Source organism: Trichechus manatus, unplaced genomic scaffold, assembly GCF_000243295.1.
Source record: "Trichechus manatus latirostris isolate Lorelei unplaced genomic scaffold, TriManLat1.0 scaffold00134, whole genome shotgun sequence".
Taxonomy (NCBI): domain Eukaryota; kingdom Metazoa; phylum Chordata; class Mammalia; order Sirenia; family Trichechidae; genus Trichechus; species Trichechus manatus.
This window is the reverse complement of record NW_004444070.1, coordinates 2426389-2445977: the sequence shown is the minus strand read 5'-3', so window position 1 is coordinate 2445977 and position 19589 is coordinate 2426389. Positions and strand designations below refer to the sequence as shown.

General features: G+C 46.0%; 1 protein-coding gene across 1 annotated transcript in view; it reads left to right on the top strand.

Moving 5' to 3' along the window:
• Positions 1-6534: 6534 nt before the first annotated feature.
• Positions 6535-19589, top strand: part of STS (steroid sulfatase) — a 154160-nt gene continuing 141105 nt past the window's right edge. Inside the window, exon 1 of the mRNA XM_023739424.1 lies at positions 6535-6772. The gene's annotated coding sequence lies outside the window, so the exon portion shown is untranslated. The remainder of the gene's footprint in view (positions 6773-19589) is intronic.

The window sequence follows — 19589 nt, the reverse complement described above, 5'->3', positions numbered from 1 at the left end:
ATTATATGTAAATAAAATGGTGTACATGTGTGTGATTTTAAGAAACTTAGGAGGAAAGGCTTTTATGAGTAATTTATTTGGTATATATTATTTGCACTGGTTGAGAATTTTATAGTAAGTTAGGACTAGATGGATCAAACAGGTATAATAAATGTAGTTTGTCCTTTTGTGGGCACATGTCGATTGAATATGTTTGTTGGTTGCCATTATATTGATGTATAAAGAATAACGTTTAAAAAGCATATATTTCATCTGTTGATGGACAGGTCTTTGCTGCTTCAAAACCTCAATTTTAATAGCCAGGACAGGTCCCAAGGCCAGAGAGATGAGATTGCCTGAGATGTTTAAACACTCTTGGAGTTTATGAAGGTGGTGAAAGGCACACCTTATACTGTAATGGCCTAATTAACATAACAGAGAAAACCCTATTCCCAAATGACATCACATCCACAGGTATTTAAAAAAAAACAAAAAACCGAACCCATTGCCATCCAGTGGATTCTGACTCATATATAGCCTCCCTATAGGACAGAGTAGATCTGCCCTGTAGGGTTTCCAAGGAGCGGCTGGTGGATTCCAACTGCTGACCTTTTGGTTAGCAGCCAAGCTCTTAACCACTGTGCCATGTTGTGGGGGAAAAACATGATACAGTTTAGTAAAGCAAAAAGAAAGTTTTATTTAGCATATATTCAAAAGGATAGAAGTGGGAAACGGACGACCTTGCTGCCAGAGCCATATCTATCCAAGTCCAAGGAAATACCACAGAACAGACAAAAGTGGGAAAACGGACAAGCACGCTGCTAGAGTCATGTCTGCCCGAGTCCAAAGAATATTACAGAATAGGCAAGAATGGGAAAACGGACAAGCGTGTTGCCACAGCCATGTCTGCCCGAGTCCAGAGAATATTACAGAATAGGCAAGAATGGGAAAACGGACAAGCGTGCTGCCACAGCCACCTCTGCCCAAGTCCAAAGATCAGTTACAGAGCCATCAGTATATATTAACATTACAAATGGGCAAAACCATTGAAAGCTTAGCCTTTTCAGATTGGCTAGAAACTGTGATCCTACATTTTGGATTGTCTTTCTTAACAATCTTTGGTACAGGTTTCAGTAAGGAGAGTCAGGAGGGTCTTCACTGGTCCAACAAATCCTGTTCACTAAATGCTAATAGAAAAAGATAAGGGTAGGAAGTCCTTTGTCTTCTGTTTGATTGGCTTTATGTGGAAGTTTCCCTAAAAGATATTTTCCAGGATTATTTTAGGTATTGTCTTTATACTACAGGGCCCAGTTGATGTGTCCTTGTGAGTCCTTGTGGGCCCGGCTCCAGCTGGGTCACATTCTCTATGCTCAAGGACAGGGAATAATAACTCCAATATTATTTCCTAAATCAGCCACCAGGGCTCCATAGTAGCTGTTATTCTTAGGATTCCAACATATACTTTGGGGGAACACAATGCCATCATAACACCTGCTTAGTGTCTCTCCAGGCCATCTCCTCTCCTTTCCGCTAAGAGAAGACCCTTCTGTGAGTGCGTGCCATGTTGTTCTTGTTGAGATGCTTGTTGCTGGATTCAGGCCTCTAATTAGCAAGCCTTTGTCTTTGCTCACACACTGGGTGTTCAGTCCTTAAGAATGAGCCTTTGCTTGCTAACCCCTGAGTGACTGCTCTGGTGCCCTGCTTCCGTGACTCTTGAGACTTCCTCCAGCATTCTCTCCATCGAGCTCTTCCTGCATTGAGTCCAAAGTTAGAAGCAATGCCCCATTTAGGCACAAGGGTTCCTGTGTGGTGTCTGTGGAGATCAAGGCAGCTATTGGATTGGCAAACATTAGGTAGGTTCAACCTTCAACAATTTCATTAAACACTTATCAAAAAAAAGAAAAAAGCCAGTTGTTGTCGTGTCAGCTCTGACTCATGGTGACCTCGTGTGCATCGGGTAGAACCAAACTGCATAGGGTTTTCAATGGCTGATTTTTTGGAAGTAGATCACCGGGTCTTTCTTCTGAGGCGCCGCTGGGTGGGTTCAAACTGCCAACCTTTAGGTTAATAGTTGAGTGCAAACCGTTTGTTCCACTCAGAGGCCTTAAGCGCCTACAGGGATAAGTAAGACAAAGTCCCTGCTTCTCATGGCCTCAAAGCATAGTTGTTTACAGATTTCCGTAAAGTGAAGTCTTTCCACTTCTGTACTCTAAAAATTGCCAAAAAGGAGCATCTATTTACGTGTGGTGGCGTGGTAGTTAAACAGTCAGCTGCTAACTGAAAGGTTGGTAGCTCCAAGGGAGAAATAAACCTGGCAATCTGCTCCTGTAAAGATTATAGCCTTGGAAACCCTATGGGGCAGTTCTGTTCTGTCCTATAGAGTCACTATGAGTCGGAATGGACTCTGTGGCAATGGGTTTATTTACATGTCAAGTAATCTGACCTTTGTCCTTGATTCCTGAGAGATAACCCTTGGAATTTAAGTGTCTTCAGTAAGGACTCCAGACCACACCTAACTAATAGGCCAGATGAGGTTGTAAGGTGATCTGGGGTGGGGGCTGGCCAGGCCAGAAAGACCCACCTGGTGATGACTTCCTGATAGCAGCTAACTTCAGGGAAGAGATGCTGGTCAGACCAGAAAGACCACCTGGTGACATCAGCCAACCTCAGAGGAGAGGGGCTGGAGTTTGCATTATGGAATGAGACCTCCAGTAATAGCTCTGGTTGGTGAAAGACATGGATATGTGTGGGAGGGTAGCACATCCTTTCTTGGGACACGGAAGCTCCACATTGGGAACCCTCCCAGACCTTGCCTAATGCGTCTCTTCATTTATATCCTTTTTTCCTACAATAAAGCTGCAATCGTAAGTATATTGCTTTCCATGAGTTCTACAAGTTGTTCCAGTGAATTATTGAACCTAAAGGAGTAGTGGGAGCCAGCAGGTCAGAAGTCAGGGGGGCCAGGAACCCCTTTGCTGCTGGCATCCTAAGGGAACAAGAGGGAATCCTTGAATCTGTAGCCAGCAGGTCAAAAGTTAGGGAGCCCCAGAGGGACTCCCAACTTGCGGCTGGTATCTGTCTATTTGACAGACTGAAGGATGATGTGTCCTTTTAACTTGCAAGCTTTAACCTAGCTCCAGGTGGCTATGGTCAGAGAAGGAAGTCCCACATGGGTGGCTGGTGTCAGAGAAGAGAAAACGTGGTGATATTGGATTTGACTTTGATATTGATTATTATCTTCACAGTTGGCGTCAGAAGTGGGATTGGCCCTAATGTCGTAACGTGCCAGGTCTTGTGCACTGGGCCATTATGTTGAATCAATAACCTTGCAAGGAATATATTAGTATGCTTGCTTTACAGGCGATGAAGCTGGGGCTCCTAGAGGTTAAGTCTTTTTCCAGGGTCAAAAAGCTAGCAAGTGCTGGAGTCAAGACTGAATTCACACACGTCTGACTACAAAGTACTCACTCCACTAAGATAAATTATTCTGTGAGAGTATTTATTATTGTTCTTGGTTTTGTGTGTTGTTGAGTCAACTCTAGCACATGGCAACCCCATATGTGTCAGAGTAGAACTGTGCTCCATGAGGTTTTCAAGGACTGGTTTTTCAAAAGTATATCACCAGGCCTTTCCTCCACAGCACCTCTGGGTGGATTTGAACTACCAACCTTTCAGTTAGTAGTTGAGTGTGTTATTAACCATTTGTACTACCAAGAGACTCCAAAAGTAGCTAATGGGAGGCACAAAAGAAGTTTAACCTTTAGCAACAAAGAACATGAGAGCAGTTATTTTAATGAATGGGGCAGCCATGTTGTTGCCGCATGACAAGACTAGAACTACCCCATAGGGTTTTCTTGGCTGTTGTCTTTGTGTGTGTGTGTGTGTGTGTGTGCGCGCGCGCGCACACGCGCGCGCTTTAAGTGAAAGCTTACAGTTCAAGTTAGTTTCTCCTACAAAAATTTTTACATACATGGTTATGTGACCCTAGTTGTTCTCTCTATAATATGACAGCACAATCCTCCTTTCCACCCCGGATTTCCCGTGTGCATTCTACCAGCTCCTGTCCCTTTCTGCCTTCTCATCTCGCCTCTGGACAGGAGCTGCCCATTTAGTCTCATGTATCTACTTGAACTAAGAAGCACATTCTTCACTAGTATCATTTTATGTTTTATAGTCCAGTCTAATTTTTGTCTGAAGAGTTGGTTTTGGGAATGGTTTTAGTTCTGGGTTAATAGAGAGTCCAGGGGCTGTGGGTTCCATCTTGGCTGTAATCTTTATGGCAGCAGATCACTAGGCCTTTCTTCTAAGATGCCTTTGGGTGGACTCAAAACTTCAACCTTTCATTAGCATCCAAGCATGTAGTTTGCACCACCCAAGGACTCAAAGAAATGATGGCCTGGTGAAATCTTCCATGCAGGTAGCAGGAGAACCCTAGGGGAACGCTTGCCCCACTACAAGGCTACAAAAGAAAGGGGGAGGGGCTTTAAAGAGACTTCTTCAAAGTTGGAGTCCTCCCCCCTCCCAGGGGCTGCTGCACCTCTCTTCGCCTCAGCCTATTGAGGCATTTCAGCGGAGCTCCTCAAAGAGCTCACTGTATGATTTTCTACCTACGGGGGCACAAGGGCTTGGCACCCTGCTCCTGTCTGAAAAAGCAAAGGGGGCCGCAGGCTTGGAGGCCGTGCTGGTACCATCAGTTCTACCGGTGGCCTTCTAGTGGATCCCAACTCATGGTGACCACACATGTGTGAGAGACAACTGTGCTCCATAAGGTTTTCAATGGCTGATATTTCAGGAGATCACCAGGCCTTTCTTCTGAGGTGCCTCTCAGTGTGTTCGAATCTCCAATGTTTGGTGAGCAGTCAGCTACTTAACTGTTCGCACTGCTCTGTTGGTTGTTGTTGCTGTTGACCAGGAGACTCTGCTGGGAGAGGATGCAAATCTCTCAAAGATACTGAATGTTTGGAAAAAAGAAAAGAGGGGGCGGGGAGGGAAGAGTGCTTCCAGATGACCAGTGAGCGGGGTTGGGAGGGGAACAGAGAGGAAGAGAAGGCTTGCAGCCATTTGGACTTTTGCTCATGAAGACCTCCTGGGATCCTGAAAAGAGGACTCCAACAGGGAGGGCAGCATGGAGGAAGAGTAGGCACTGCCCACCTGTTAGGAAGTGTAGGTGCAGGTAGGTGGGAGGGCTCCCATGAATTTCTCAGCGGAGGGGTCAGCTTCCCATCTGCCTGAAGCCACCTCACAACAGTACAGGGTGGGGTGGGAGGAGAGCAGCTTTTCTGCCCCCTTTTATCCTTCTCCACCGACCTCCCCCCACTCTCTGCATGGGGCAGAGGGGGGCCAGTAACAGCAGCTGGGGTGGGGGGCAGGTGAGAAAACCAGAAGCGTCCTTCTGCCTTCCCTTCCAGGACTCCTCAGGACCCCACTTAGCTGGGGGCTGGCGGGAGGCGAGGAAGCAGTCTTCCTTAGGAATTAAACCGTCAGAGCGCTAGTTCTAGCATTTAACTGTGAGATGTAATCTGCGCAGTAACCCCAGCATCACGGAGGGGACTGGAATTTCTGCCAGTAGCTGCTAGAAAACACCCTTCCAATGAATAACTGGCATAAAAACACTGGGAGAACAAACAGTGCCTTTTGGTTCTATCGCAATCCTGCTTATTCATGGTGAAACTTTTTTTTTTTTTTAAAGATTTCAGTGCCCCATCATCCTGGGTAACCATTAAGAATGGAAAATATGTTCACATCTGCTACATTGTGAATTAATTATTTGAGTGCCTGCTGAGAGCCGGGAGGCACATGGAATAATTAAAAAGCAGTCATGTTTTATTTATAGATGCGGAATAATGAAAACAAGGGCTCAGAATTAGGCTTTACTTTTGTTTTGGCTCCTCCAAATAAAATAAAATGAACCGCGCAAGGGAAAACATAAACGAGAAACTCGGAGTTATTCCTTCTGGGGTGTGATTTCCCCTGGGCGGGGGGCGGGGCAAAGGCAGCAACTGGCTGGCTGTTTCTTTCCTCTGCATCCTTGAGGACACCTCCCTGCCGGTCGCCCACAGAGGTGACTGGTGGCCTTGGCCTTCGCATAACCCCTGTTGTTGACAAAGAGAATGAATTCCTTCAGGCGCTCTGTGCTGTATCTGTTCCCGTAACTCAACAAACCGGCTCGCAGGGCTCATAGGCACTGGGCTGTCAGCATATCATTCAGAAAGATCATTCCTGCTATTGCCAACCTAACCTACGTCCCATGTTCCCATTAATGGGAAAGCAATGAACACCCGAGACTGGCCGGCACCCCGTTGTATATAGTCTCCCTCTCCTCATAAGCACGCGGTCCATCCCCTTGCTTTGCACCGTGTAATGTGAAATTCGGTGCACCCACGAAATGCTTCGAGCAGACACTTTATGGTGCCAACGTGTTCATAAGGATTGTGAGAATTTGGAACTGATACACTCAGCTGCTGCTGTGTGATTATTCAGATAAGGAAGTCCAGCTTCCCTCAGATCTATATCAGAGGCACGTGAGGCGTGGGGGAAAGACCGGACGGGCACACACCCGTTTGCAGACAGTTGAATAACTTTTTTATGATAGGATTTGCCCATTACCCAGGCATGACTTTAACGCCAGTAATGACGATCCAGCATAACTGCCCGGGCTATCAAATGATTATTCATTGGGCCAGCTGTTGGCCAACGTCATTATTTGAAAAGCTGGTTGAGATCCTTGGAGGGACTCTAGAGAGTGTCTGAGCCTCCTGGTGGCAAGCCTTGTCTGAAAGCCTCCTGAGAACTGGTGAGTTGGATGAATTTTTCTACTTGACTTGGATTAATTTTTCTACTCCTTGGCTGCTAAGATATTGAGATAAATGATGGCAGGAAACAGCCGGTGGGAATATTTACTTTAGCTGCACGACTTCAAAGGAACTGTAAAGGCTTCTATTTCTTTCTTTCGCTTTCTGGAGTAGCTAACTAGCAGGCTGGGGAAGAGTTAATTAAAGAAGTTGAGAGCTAAGTCTTAGCTGGGGGAAGTTAGATGTTGGAAGTACCATCTGCAGGACAAAAGAAAGTTTGTACATTTTTCCCTGTAGTGTTACATTAAAAATATCTGTTTACACCAGCTAGAACAATTTACCTAATATGTTTTCATTTGTCCATTTGCCCTGTAAGGAGCTGGTCATTAGGGAGACAGACGTAATGGCCAAATTGTCTTTCTTTCTTTCTGAAGTGGTGGTTTGAAAACACGAGCTGGGTAAAGAGAATAATGGAGAGCTGAGGAGAATGAGGAACCCTCGTGGTGCAGTAGTTAAGAGCTCAGCTGTTAACCAAAAGGTTGGCAGTTCAAATCCACCAGCTGCTCCTTGGAAACCCTGTGGGGCAGTTCTACTCTGTCCTGTAGGGTTGCTTTGCGTTGGAACCGATTCAACAGCAGCGGGTTTGGGTTTTAGTTTAGGAGGAAGAAGCCTAAAAGAAAACGAAAAGTAAAGACCTGTACTCTCTGCTGTAGCGTCCTCAAAAGAGAAATGGAATTCATTCACCTGACATATCAAAATATTGGAACCACTACTTCTGAATTAGATTAATAATCATTTCACGATACAGTGAATATATAATAAAATATGTGTGCCATCAAATGTTTTCCATGAAAAATTGGTGTTATTTGAAGCTTACTATATATTACTTTTCTTAAAAAAAAAAAAAAAGATACATTTGAGAAGGAATTAGCAGTAGTTGTACTTTTTGAAACTTTTAAAACTTTTTAGGCTTTAAAAAAATTTAAAAATTTTAAATGCAGATTTAAAAATCTGTCATGTGCACCTTGAATTTATATCCTGAGAAATGAAAAAAGAGCATGGATTGCTCCATAGTTGAGGGGCACACACATGGGTTGCTGGGTTTATTCTTAGAACCATTGGGTCAAACGTTTCTTAAGGAGGTTTGTTGGCTTTGTTGTAGGATGTGGTGGGTATCACTCTGACTTTTTAAGACTGTGTTTGGCTATGCAGATTACCTCTGTAAAGGAACTGGTTACCTAAGGACTGAGTGTGGAGTTGAGAAAGCAACTAGTCTGTTCTGAAAATTTTCATTAATTACAGGAAATGAGCCTCCAGTACAGTGTGACCTGTGTACCATACAGCATCTACCAACTATGAACCAGTCAAATGTGTAATTTGTTTTCCAAAAGGAGAGGCTAGGAAATGTATGTAATTGTCTATGGGTAACCATACGAACGGATGACTATAATATATTAAGATGCCCAGTTCTTGCTTAAAACCACTTCTGTAGAGTTGATTCAGACTCATGGTGACCCCATGTGTGTCAGAGTAGAACTGTGCTCCATAGGATTTTCAGTGGCTGATTTTCTGGAACTGGATCACCAGGCCTTTCTTCCAGGGTGCCTCTGGGTGGACTTGAACTGCCAGCCTTTTGTTTAGCAGCCAAGTGCTTAAGCACTGAACCAGCGGGGCTCCTCTTAACAACTGATGATAGGTGGATCCTGAAACGTGAAAGCTTTCAGTGCCTGCAAAAAGATATAAAGGCTCCTATTTGCATGGCAGATCTCAGCAGTCGATGCCAGGCATGCCTTAAATGGCTGAATTAAATGGGCATGAAACGTTTGTGGGTGACAGTCACACAAGTTCTGCAGATCAGTCTCCCCCTCCATTGTTTTGTTTCTACCTTGTCCCTACACTGATATTCCTGCCTTGTTTGGAAATTAACTCTTATAAAACTCAGTTAGTGAGTCAGCCAGCCTACTGCAGGCCCTAGGATACAGGTAATAGACAATATGACGAAGACAGAACAGAAGGCCAGTGTTACCTCCAGTGGTGTCAAAGATGGAGCACAATGCTCGGTGTAAATACTCCAGGTGCCAAGGTCAATAATAATTACATGCGTCTCAGGAGCAGGAGGTGCAGGGCGAGGACTTGGCACTGGCTGGCGAGCAGCAGCGCCAATGAACGGGAGCGGGGCTAAAAGCCTGTAGGGAGACAGAGGTGGTGTGGAGTTTGGAGTTCCTCTGGGTGGTTCTAGGATTGGGAGATTTCTTCTCCAGAGATTGATGATGGGAAGGGGGTAGGGGATGCTGTGAGGTCTTCCTTTGCATTTAGTTTGTCTACCCCAGGATTTCTCAGCTGTGACACTGTTGACATTTGGGGCAGACGTTCTCTTTGGTGGGGACTCTCCTGGGCATTGGGGGTGTTGAGCAGTGTCCCTGGTCTCCACCCACTAGGTGCCAGTAGCACCCCCTATTCCCCACTTGTGGCAATCAGAACGGACTCCACACATTGCCAAGTGTCCCCTGGGAGCAGAAGCAACCCCAGTGCAGGGCAGCTGTTATAGGTTCTAGACGGATGGATGGATAGATGATAGACAGATAAATGGATGGATGGATAGATGATAGATAAGTAAATGGATGGATGGATAGATAATAGATAAATGGATGGATGGATAGATGATGGATGGATAGATGATGCATAGAAAAATACATAGATATGGATGGATTGGTGGGTGGGTGGGTGGATGGATGGATAGATAATTTACGGATAGAGGATAGATAAATTGATGGATGGTTAGATGATAGATGAATAGATAGATGGATAGATAAATGGTAGATGAATGGATAGATAGAAGGATAGATGATAGATAAATGGATGGATCAATAGATGGTGGCACAGTGGTTAAAACGATCTACTGCTAACCAAAAGTTTGGTGGCTCAAAACCATCAGCAGCTCTGAGGGAGAAAGATGTAGCACTCTGCTTCCTTGGAGATTTACAGTCTTGGAAACCCTGTGGGGTCACTATGAGCCGGAATCAACTTGGCAGTGAATTTGTTTTGGTTTGGACATAGAGATGGATGGATGGATGGGTGGATGGATGGATGGATAGGTAAATAGATGATAGGTAGGCAGGAAGATAGACAGATAGACAGTTGACCGTCTCTCATGCTAAGGAAGGGCTTCTTAAACCCATCACTGTTGACCTTTGGGCTGGATGTTTCTCTGTGGTGGTGGGGGCTGCCCTGTGCACTGTAGGGTGTGGAGCAGCATCCCTGGTCTCTACCCTCTAGATGCCACTAACACCCCCCCCCCGGCCCCCGCCAGGTTGTGAGATCCAGAATTGACTGCAGACATTGCTCAGTGTTGCCTGGAGGGCAGAACTGGCCCCCTGTTGAGAAGCGCTGACTTGGGGAAGGTGAGAAGTAGCTGCTAGTACACAGAAGGTGTGAAGCTAGGACATAGAGGAGGTGTGAAGACTGTCCCTTCTACTCTGTTCTCAGCCTCCATTCCAGGTTACCACACAGCTCTGCCCTTTTGCTGGAGCCTGTCCCAGCTTATGCAACCTGGGTCATTGGGCAACGGTGCCCTGTGTCCCCTACCTGTCACCTCATTTGCCTATGAGGAAACTCCAGGGCTGTGTAAGTTCAAGTGGCTTGCCTCTAGGGACAGTCAACACGGGCAGGCGTTTACAGTGCCTGACTTCCTGTACCACTGCTTTCCAAGTCCTGCCTGCAAAAAGGCAGGTCAACAGTCCTTTGCCTAGAATAATAATTTCTTTAAAAAAATTCAAATTCTCATGGGCTGCAGACTTTCTGGAGCCATAGAGACTAGACGAACCCCTAAAACTATTGCCCTGAGATAATCTTTAAACCTTAAACCAGAAATATCCCCTCAAGTCTTCTTTAAACCAAACAGTAGTTTAGCTTACTTAGTTTTGGAAGCCCTGGTGGCATAGTGGTTAAGAGTTCGGCTGCTAACCAAAAGGTGCTCCTTCGAAACCCTATGGGACAGTTCTACTCTGTCCTGTAGGATCGCTATGAGTTGGAATCGACTCGATGGCAAGGGGTTTGGTTTTTGGTTTTTAGTGAGCATTGTGCTGTTTGAAGACCTATCTACATGGGATCCAACTGACAACAGCAACTTGAAAGATTAGATGGGAAGCTTACGGGGCAGTGAGTTTATGTTAAGGGGGGAGGAACAACTCAGAAAAGGAAGGTGAGAATGGTTGCCCAACTCAACCATGTAATCAATGTCACTAAATTGTACGTGTAGAAATTGTTGAATTACTTTGTATATTCTCACCAACAAAATAAATAAAATTTTTTAAAAATATGAAAAAAGTCTCTGAAAATTAAAAGTTTTTTTGTAACTAATTTGACAGTGAAATCATTTCAGATCCAACCATCATAAGGGTGAGAAGTTTGTATCCATCCCACTAAATGTGAATGCTTGTTTGTTTCACTGCAGAGCTATTAATATGTGTGATTACTTTGTTTAAGGTGTCGGGTATTATACACTGTATACACATTCCTCTAAAATCAAAAAATTGTTTGCTTATGGTGATGGGAAATTGGCAACGGTGCTGGGTGGTGGTTACATAACATGATTAATGTAACTGATATCACTAAATTGTGGGTATGGCATGCTACAGCTGCCAACCAAAAGGTCACTAAGTTGAAAAATGTTGAATTGGCAAATGTGGTGTTATATATATTTCTTACAACAACAACAACAACAAAAAAACCTGAAAAATTCTGAATTCCGGAACCCACCTGGCTCCAAAAGTTTCTGTTTTAAAACTGTGGACCTGGTGTTGTAATTGCAAGGAAAAAGGGGTTTGCCTTTAACCCATAGTGAGTTTGAACATCAGATGGCGATTGTACCCGAAAAACCAAAAACCTATTGCCGTCGAGTCGATGGCGACCCCATAGGACAGGGTAGATCTTCCCTTACAGCGTTTCCGAGGAGCAGCTGGTGGATTCGAACTGCTGACCTTTTGGGTAGCAGCCGAGCTCTTAAGCACCGTGCCACCAGCGCTCCGGGATGGAGATTATACTATTTGTTTTTCATGTCTGTGGTATTATGATTTGCTCCTTCCTGTGTCTCCTCAGAGGCAGCTTCCACACCTAAAACCTCATTACTTTTCTCCTCTTGCTAAGTTTTTCAATAACGCGAGAGCACTCAGGAATCCAGACCACAACAGAAGTGTTGGTAGAATAGTAGCCCCTTTTGGTGTCTGGGAAACCCTGGTGGCACAGTGGTTAAGAGCTCGGCTGCTAACCAAAAGGTCAGCGGTTTGAATCCACCAGGCTGCTTGGAAAACCCATGGGGCAGTTCTGTGCTATCCGATAGGGTTGCTATGAGTCGGAATCCACCCGACGGCAACGGGTTTAGCTTGGTTTGGGTTTGGTGTCTGTGCCTAGTACTGAGCCACTTCCACCCCCTCCTTCCCAGCCCATGCGCCCAAGATTCCAAGGACCACTCACTAAATCTCTCAGTCACAAGATGGTATGGTATAGCTGGCGGGGAGTGTCTGTGGTCTGGGGATACTCAGCCAAAAGGCATGTCTTGACTTTTGAAAGGCCACATATCAGATAACCTTAAAAAATATCTAGCCCTTTTTTGGTTAGTTAAGAAGAAAGGAAAGTTGCTCTTTGGTGAACAGGTGTACATCTAGGCCAGGGTTTCTCAGCCTTGGTGATAGTGACATCTGGGGAGTTCCTGGGTGGCAGAAACGGTGAAGCGCTCGGCTACTAACCAAAGGTTCGAATCCATCCACAAGCGCCTTGGAAGAAAGGCCTGGTGATCTGCTTTGGAAACGTCACAGACATTAACACCTGATGGAGCACAGTTCTGCTCTGAAGCCCATGGGGTCACCATGAGTTGGAAACGACTTGACAGCAACTGGTTTTGGTTTTGGTTAATTATGACATTTGGGGCCAGCTAATACTCTGTTGTGGGGACCTTAGTGGTGCAATGGTTAAGCACTTGGCTGCTTAACCAAGGTTGGCAATTGGAACGCACCAGCTGCTCTGCGGGAGGCAGATGTGGTGATCTGCTCCTGTAAAAATTACAGCCATGGAAACCTTACGGGCCAGGTCTACTCTGTCCTTTAGGGTCGCTAGGAGTCAGACACACTCGATGACAACAGGTTTGGGTTTTTGGGTTCATCGGACGGATTAGCCAATAGGCAAGGTAAGCATGGTGGTTACCTTGCTTACCGGATCCTCTGTAGTGAATAATTTCACATTTTTTTCACCACGTCAAAGATTCTGCTTCGCGGTATGGCTGGCATCTGTCTCTCTCCCAACCCGACAGCACCTTCCTACAGAATCAAAGCCTTTTTTCACATTTACCAGCCCTGACAGGGGCAGATGACCCAGTAAGCAAGGTAAGCACGGGCTGTCTTGTGCTTATGTACTAATCTGTAGTGAACAATTTCACAATCAAAGATGTGGTGAAAAATATGTTAAAGTCTTCACTACAGATTAGTGAGTAAGCACAAGTCAGCCCGTGCTTACCTTGCTGGTTGAATAATCCGCCCTGAGGTTAATTATTTGTTGTGGGGCCGTCCTGTGCGCTGTAGGGTGTTGGGAAGCATCCCTGGCCTCCCAACCACTGCGTGCCAGAACCCCCCCACCCCATGCACAGTTTTGACAACCAACAATGCCTCTAGATATGGCCAAATGTTGCCTGTGGGACAGAGTCACCTTTGAATGAGAAATGCCAGTTTAGGCTGATGCTGTGCTCTACGAAGTCATATGACTAACTTGATATGTTGTTGTTAGATGCCATGGAGTCAATTCCGACTCATAGCGACCCCATGTGACAGAATAGAACTGCCCCATATAGTTTCCTGGGTCGTAGTCCTTATGGGAAGGAGCCTTGGTGGCACAGTGTTTGAAGTGCTCAGCTGCTAACCAGAAGGTCAGCAGTTCAAACCCACCAGGTGCTCTGTGGGAAGACGATGTGGCAGTCAGCTTCCATAAAGATTTATAGCATTGGAAATCCTACGGGGCAGTTCTATTCTGTCCTATAGGGTCCGTTTGAGTCAGAATTGACTAAACAGCAGTGGGTTTGGTTTTTGGGTTTGGAACCTTTATGGAAGCAAATCACCAGGTCTTTCTCCCAAGGAGCTGTTGGTGAGTTTGAACCGCTGATCTTCTGGTTAACTGCCAAGTGCTTAAACCATTGCGCCGCTGCTTATATTTACAGAAAGAACTTTCTCATGGCTTAACCTGTTTGTTTCCAAGGCTGTAATTTTAACGAAGTACGTCACCAGGTCTTTCTCCAGTGGACTGGCTGGTGGGTTCAAACTGCCGACCTTTCTGTTGGCAGCTGAGCACTTTAACCACTACACCACCAGAGCCCATACAAAATCCAAACCCATTGCCATCGAGTCGATTCCGACTCATAGTGACCCTATAGGACAGAGTAGAACTGCCCCCTAGGGTTTCCAAAGAGCGGCTGGTGGATTTGAACTGCCAACCTTTTGGTTGGCAGCTGTAGCGTGCTATAGCTCCTAACTAACCACTTTTCTCGCTTCAGCCTTGTGAGATCCGTGTTTTGAGTCCCATCTTACAGGTGGGAAAACCAAGTTTAGGTTTGTATAGATAGTGTAAGAGCCAGAGTTTTTCTCCCCAACAGTGTTGCCTTCCATCACGTGGGAGACTCACCCCAAGGGGTGACCAAAACCACGTGTCTTCATTGTCACTGTGGCTCATATCACGTAAGTGATGTCTCATATCTCCTTACAGTGTCAACACAGCAATATGCAAAGGATTCCAGGAACTCCTAATTGCCAGTTAGCTCGATGGGCAGGTTAATTGTTCTAGGTAGATATAGTCATAGGTGCCTAGGGTTGGACGTTGTATGACTCAGATCGTTCTTAATTGGAAGCTAATAACCAGTAACCAGTTGCAGTCAAGTTGACCCTGACTCATGGTGACCCCATGTGTGTCAGAGTAGAACTGTGCTCCATAGGGTTTTCAGTGGCTGGTTTTTCAGAAGCAGATTGCCAGGCCTTTCTTCCACGCTGCCTCTGGGTAGACTAGAACGTCCGTCCTTTCAGTTAGCAGTGGAGTGTTACAAGTCTACTCGGACACACATGGGGTCGCCAGGAGTCAGATTCCACGCAATGGCAACTGATTTTGGTTTTAATTAACTAAAAGTTATCTGATTAAGGACCTGAGCTACACCTGCAAAATCCCTCCTCCTTGCCATATCCTACTGGTTTGAAGGAAGTCACAAGTTCCCCTGGGCTCAAGGGGAGGGGGCTGCACCAAGGTGTGGATTCCATGGCGTAGGAATCGGGGAGGCTTTCTCAGAGTTCTGCCAAGCACAGCTGCTTTTGTGTGAGGTGACCTGGGAACTTAAATATAATTTAGAAAATGTGTTCTGGAAACTGAAGGATCTATTACAAACAGACATTTGGGGAAACTGACTTACAAGGTAAGTTTGCCAACATTGAGTCTCATTGGCTAATTTCCCATATAATTTTTGACATTCACTGACAATAATACTGAGAAATCCGATAAATAAGGGACTATTTCGCTATGCTAAGGCCAGGTTCTCCTCTCACTCATTAAAGGAATATTCTCAGCATGCTCGGGAACATGTCTGGGATACTGTACCATGAATGGAATATGTACTTGTGCTACGGGTTGGAAATGGTGTCCTGGGGTTGGCCACTGCCCTGTTAGGCACTTCTTTGAGCAGTGATTCCCCCCCAGTCCATGAACCAATATCTGCCCCTCACTTCTTAAGCCTCGGGCTCCATTTGTTATACAGAGTCCTTGCTGAAAGATGCAAGGAAAATATCACTGAATCCCTACTGGGTAGCAGGCTAGGAGGTCAATAACTGTCATGTTCAAAGATACTATCAAAAAAAGAATCAATCCAGTTGCCTTCAAGCTGATTCCTACTCATGGCGCCCCCATGTGTGTTGGAGTAGAACTGTGCTCCATAGAGTTTTCCGTGGCTGATTTTTCTGATGTCGATTGCCAGGCCTTTCTTCTGAGGTGCCTCTGGGTGGGCTTTCAGTTAGCAGAGGAGTCTGTTTGTTAACCATTTGCACCACCCAGGGACTCAGTTCAAAATAAGGAAGACATAGTGTGTGGTTTCAGCTTAACCATGTGGTGGGTGACAGAGTATGACGAAGTCTAACCACAGCTTTAACGGAACTCAGTAGCTTCAGTCCTAACAGAGGACGACCAGCCAAAAGCTCCACTTCCTTTTCCTCTTTCGCGCACTGTTTCCATGGGGTGGATGGCTGAGCATTGAGACTTTGTTCACGCCTTGCCTCCTGTGATCACTGTCATATGCAGTATGTCAACAGAACAGGCCACTGTGGGTTCCCCACCCCACCCCTCTGACTACTCATGGGTCTCTGGAGAGTTCACGTCCTCTCTGCTTTGTGTTACTTCCTGGAACAGAGGCATGCTCTGGCCGGACCCCAGTTTCACCTGGCCAGCCCCTCTGCAGAGTCCAACGGGTTTCTTCACTGTAGCTTCCGGGTGCCCACCGGCCCCTGGCTTATGGTTTGCAGTGGCCTGGACTGTGGTGGGTTTCTCGGGATCACCTTCTAGCATTTTTCTCCGAGGACCACACTGGGGAGGCCTGTCAGATGGGAGAAGGGTTACATGATGGCTGGGAGGAATGAAAGAACCCAGAGCATTTGGATAGTCAGCGAACATTGTCCTGGAGCACATCAGCCCATTTTTTGCTGATCATTGCAAAAGGCTCGTAATCAACAACTTTAAACCGGTTGCATTGAGTCTGACTCACTGCGACCCCATGTGTGCAGAGTAGAACTATGCTTGATAGGGTTTCCAAGGCTGTGACATTTTGGAAGCAGATCGCCAGGACTTTCTTCTGAGGCGCCTCTGGGTGGGTGGTTTTGACTGCTAGCCTTTCAGTTATTCCAAAACCCAAAACCCAAACTCGTTGCCATCAAGTCAATTCTGACTTATAGCGACCCTCTAGGACAGAGTAGAACTGCTCCATAGGGTTTGCAAGGCTGTAAATCTTTACAGAAGCAGACTGCTACATCGTTCTCCCACAGAGCAGCTGATGGGTTCGAACCACGACCTTTCTGTTAGCAGGGGAGCACTTAACCACTGCACCACTGGGGTGAGAACATCTGCACCACCCAGGGTCTTCTTCCTCAGTCTGTGATCCCTGAGGGCGAAGGCCATTGGATATTTTGCATGTTTCTTTCATATGCACTAGTTCGTTGCTGACTCCATGCTTTGTACAGAAATCATTCTTGTTCAGGGGAAGAATTAATGAATGAAGCCTGGGCAAGTCAAATGTGCTTTAAACCTTTGTTCCTTTCCATCTGCAAAAGTTTCCCTTGAGTTGGCTATTCCTGATTCATTTTCTCTCCTATGCCTGTCCCTCCCACTGGGTCTAGCATTAAATTACATAGAAGGAATTTATAGACTTTCTTTGAGTCCATGAGTAGGACTCTGGTGATGCAGCAGTTAAAGCACTCGGCTGGTGACTGAAAGGTTTGAACCCACCAGCTGCTCCTCGGAGGAAAATGTGACAGCCTGCTCCTATAAAGATTTACAGTCTTGGAAACCCTATGGGGCACTTCTACTCTGTCCTATAGGGTCTCTATGAGTTGATTGGACTGCATTGGGTTGGGTTGGGTTAGGATTCTCCGGGTGGTATAGGCGGTTAACGCTCTCAACTGCTAACCAAACAGATGGAAGGTCTTGTTTTCCCAGAGGTGCTTCGGAAGAAAGGCCTGGCCATCTACTTCTGAAAATCAGGCAGTGAAAACCCTGTGGCACACAATGGTTCGATCTACAGCCTATCATGGGGATGGTTCAGGACCGGGCAGTGTTTTGTTTCTTTGTGCGTGGGGTCTCCATGAGTCGGGGGACAGACTCACCAGCAGCTAACAACAAAAATTTTATTGAAGTGAAATCCACATAACATAAAGCTAGCACTCAAAGTGTGCAGTTCAGTGACATTGACTCCATAAACAGTGTGTGCAACTATCAGTGCTATCTAAGTCCAAAGCTTTTTCATTCCTACACGCAGAACTCACTAGTCCTTAAGCACTCATTCCCCTTCCTCTCTCTCCCCGCCTCCTGGCAGCCAGGAATCTGCTTTCTGTCTCTGCGTTTGCCTGTTCTAGACCTTTCATATAAGTGGGGTCACACATATAGGGTCGGTATGAGTGGGAATGAACTCGACAACGTCAGTGGGTTGGGTTTTTGGTTGGTTTGGGATCATACGATATTTGTCCCTTTCTGACTGATTTATGTCACTCAGCATGTTTTCAAGGTTTAACCATGTGGTAGCATACATCACGACCTCATTTCTCTTTGTGACTGAATAATATTCCATTGTGTGTGTATAAGGAGCCCTGGTGGCACAGTAGTTAAGGGTCCAGCTACTAACAAAAAGGTCGGCAATTCGAATCCACCAGCTCCTCCTTGGAAACCCTATGGGGCAGTTCTCCTCTGTCCTATAGAGTCGCTATGAGTCGGAATCGACTCGATGGCAGTGGTTTTTTTTTGCTGTGTGCATAACACATTTTGTTTATTCATTCATCTGTTGATGGACACTTGGTGATTACAGATCATGCCGCTATGAACCAACGTGTACAAATATTTGTATAAATACCTGTTTTCAATTATATGGGTATATACCTAGGAGTGGATTGATGGATCATATGGTAGTTCTATGTATAATTTTTGCCAAACTGTTTTCCACAGAAAATTGTAATATCTCTTTTAATTTTTAAGGTTCTCCTCTTGGAGACTTTGCCCCGCTTTGACGGAGCAGCCTCAGAGGCTCCCTAAAATATTGCCTGTCCGAGCTTGAATTGACTAGGAATATGTTGAGCTTGTGAAGGTGCCGTTGGCAAAGCCTCTGTCTGTCATGGAACCTGTCTGGAAAGGCAACATCAAAGGCAGCTCGGGCTAAGATGCAGAAAGATTTGTCATAACACAAAGAGGTGAGGACTTTCCAGAAATGTCCATCACATGATAGGCAGGGTCACATGGTCGTGGGGTTTGCGAAACCACCAAGGATCCTCTGCAGCCAGTGTCCTGCGGTCCTGCTGGACCATCTAAATCCACCCTGGTGTGGCTGAAAGGTCCCTTGGTGACACTAGTGGTTAGCGCTTGACTGTTAACCTAAACACTGGCAGTTCAAACCCACCCTGTGGCACTGTGGAAGAAAGTCCTGGCAATCTGCTTCTGTAAAGATGACAGCCAAGAACACCCTGTGGAGCACAGTTCTGCTGTGTAACTCATGACATCGCCATGAGTTGGAACCCGCTGGATGGCAAAGGTTGGTGTGGCTGAAGTTTGGTGCCACCTGTTGGGTGCTCTCTACTACCATTTGGGTGCAAAGCCATAGAGGCGATTCCGGGTGCTGTGGGTGGCTGGTATTCCGGAGGAGACAGCAATCCCAGGACACTCTGAGTTGGTCAGTGGCATCTGCCCCTCAGTCTTAACTGGGGAGATTAGGTCAGGAGGAACCCCAATCTTTGGGAACCACTTCTCCACCTCCCTGCACTCCAAGACTGCCTACCTTTCCATTCTCCACCTGGCGTCTCTCTATCCCCGGCCACCCCCAGGATGTCACCCCAGTCCCTTCCTGTCCTGGTCTGGGGACCGAAATGGATGAAGCAGGGAACCAATAGCCAGTCACCCTATGATTATTCAAATCCCAGTGATCTCAGGAGTCCTTGTCTTTGGGTTTACTGTACTAATTTACATTCAGTGAAGCCAGTCTCTCTTCCAACCCCACATCCTCGCCCTCAACAAACACAATTGCATCCTGATGATAAATTACGAAGTTAGGGATTT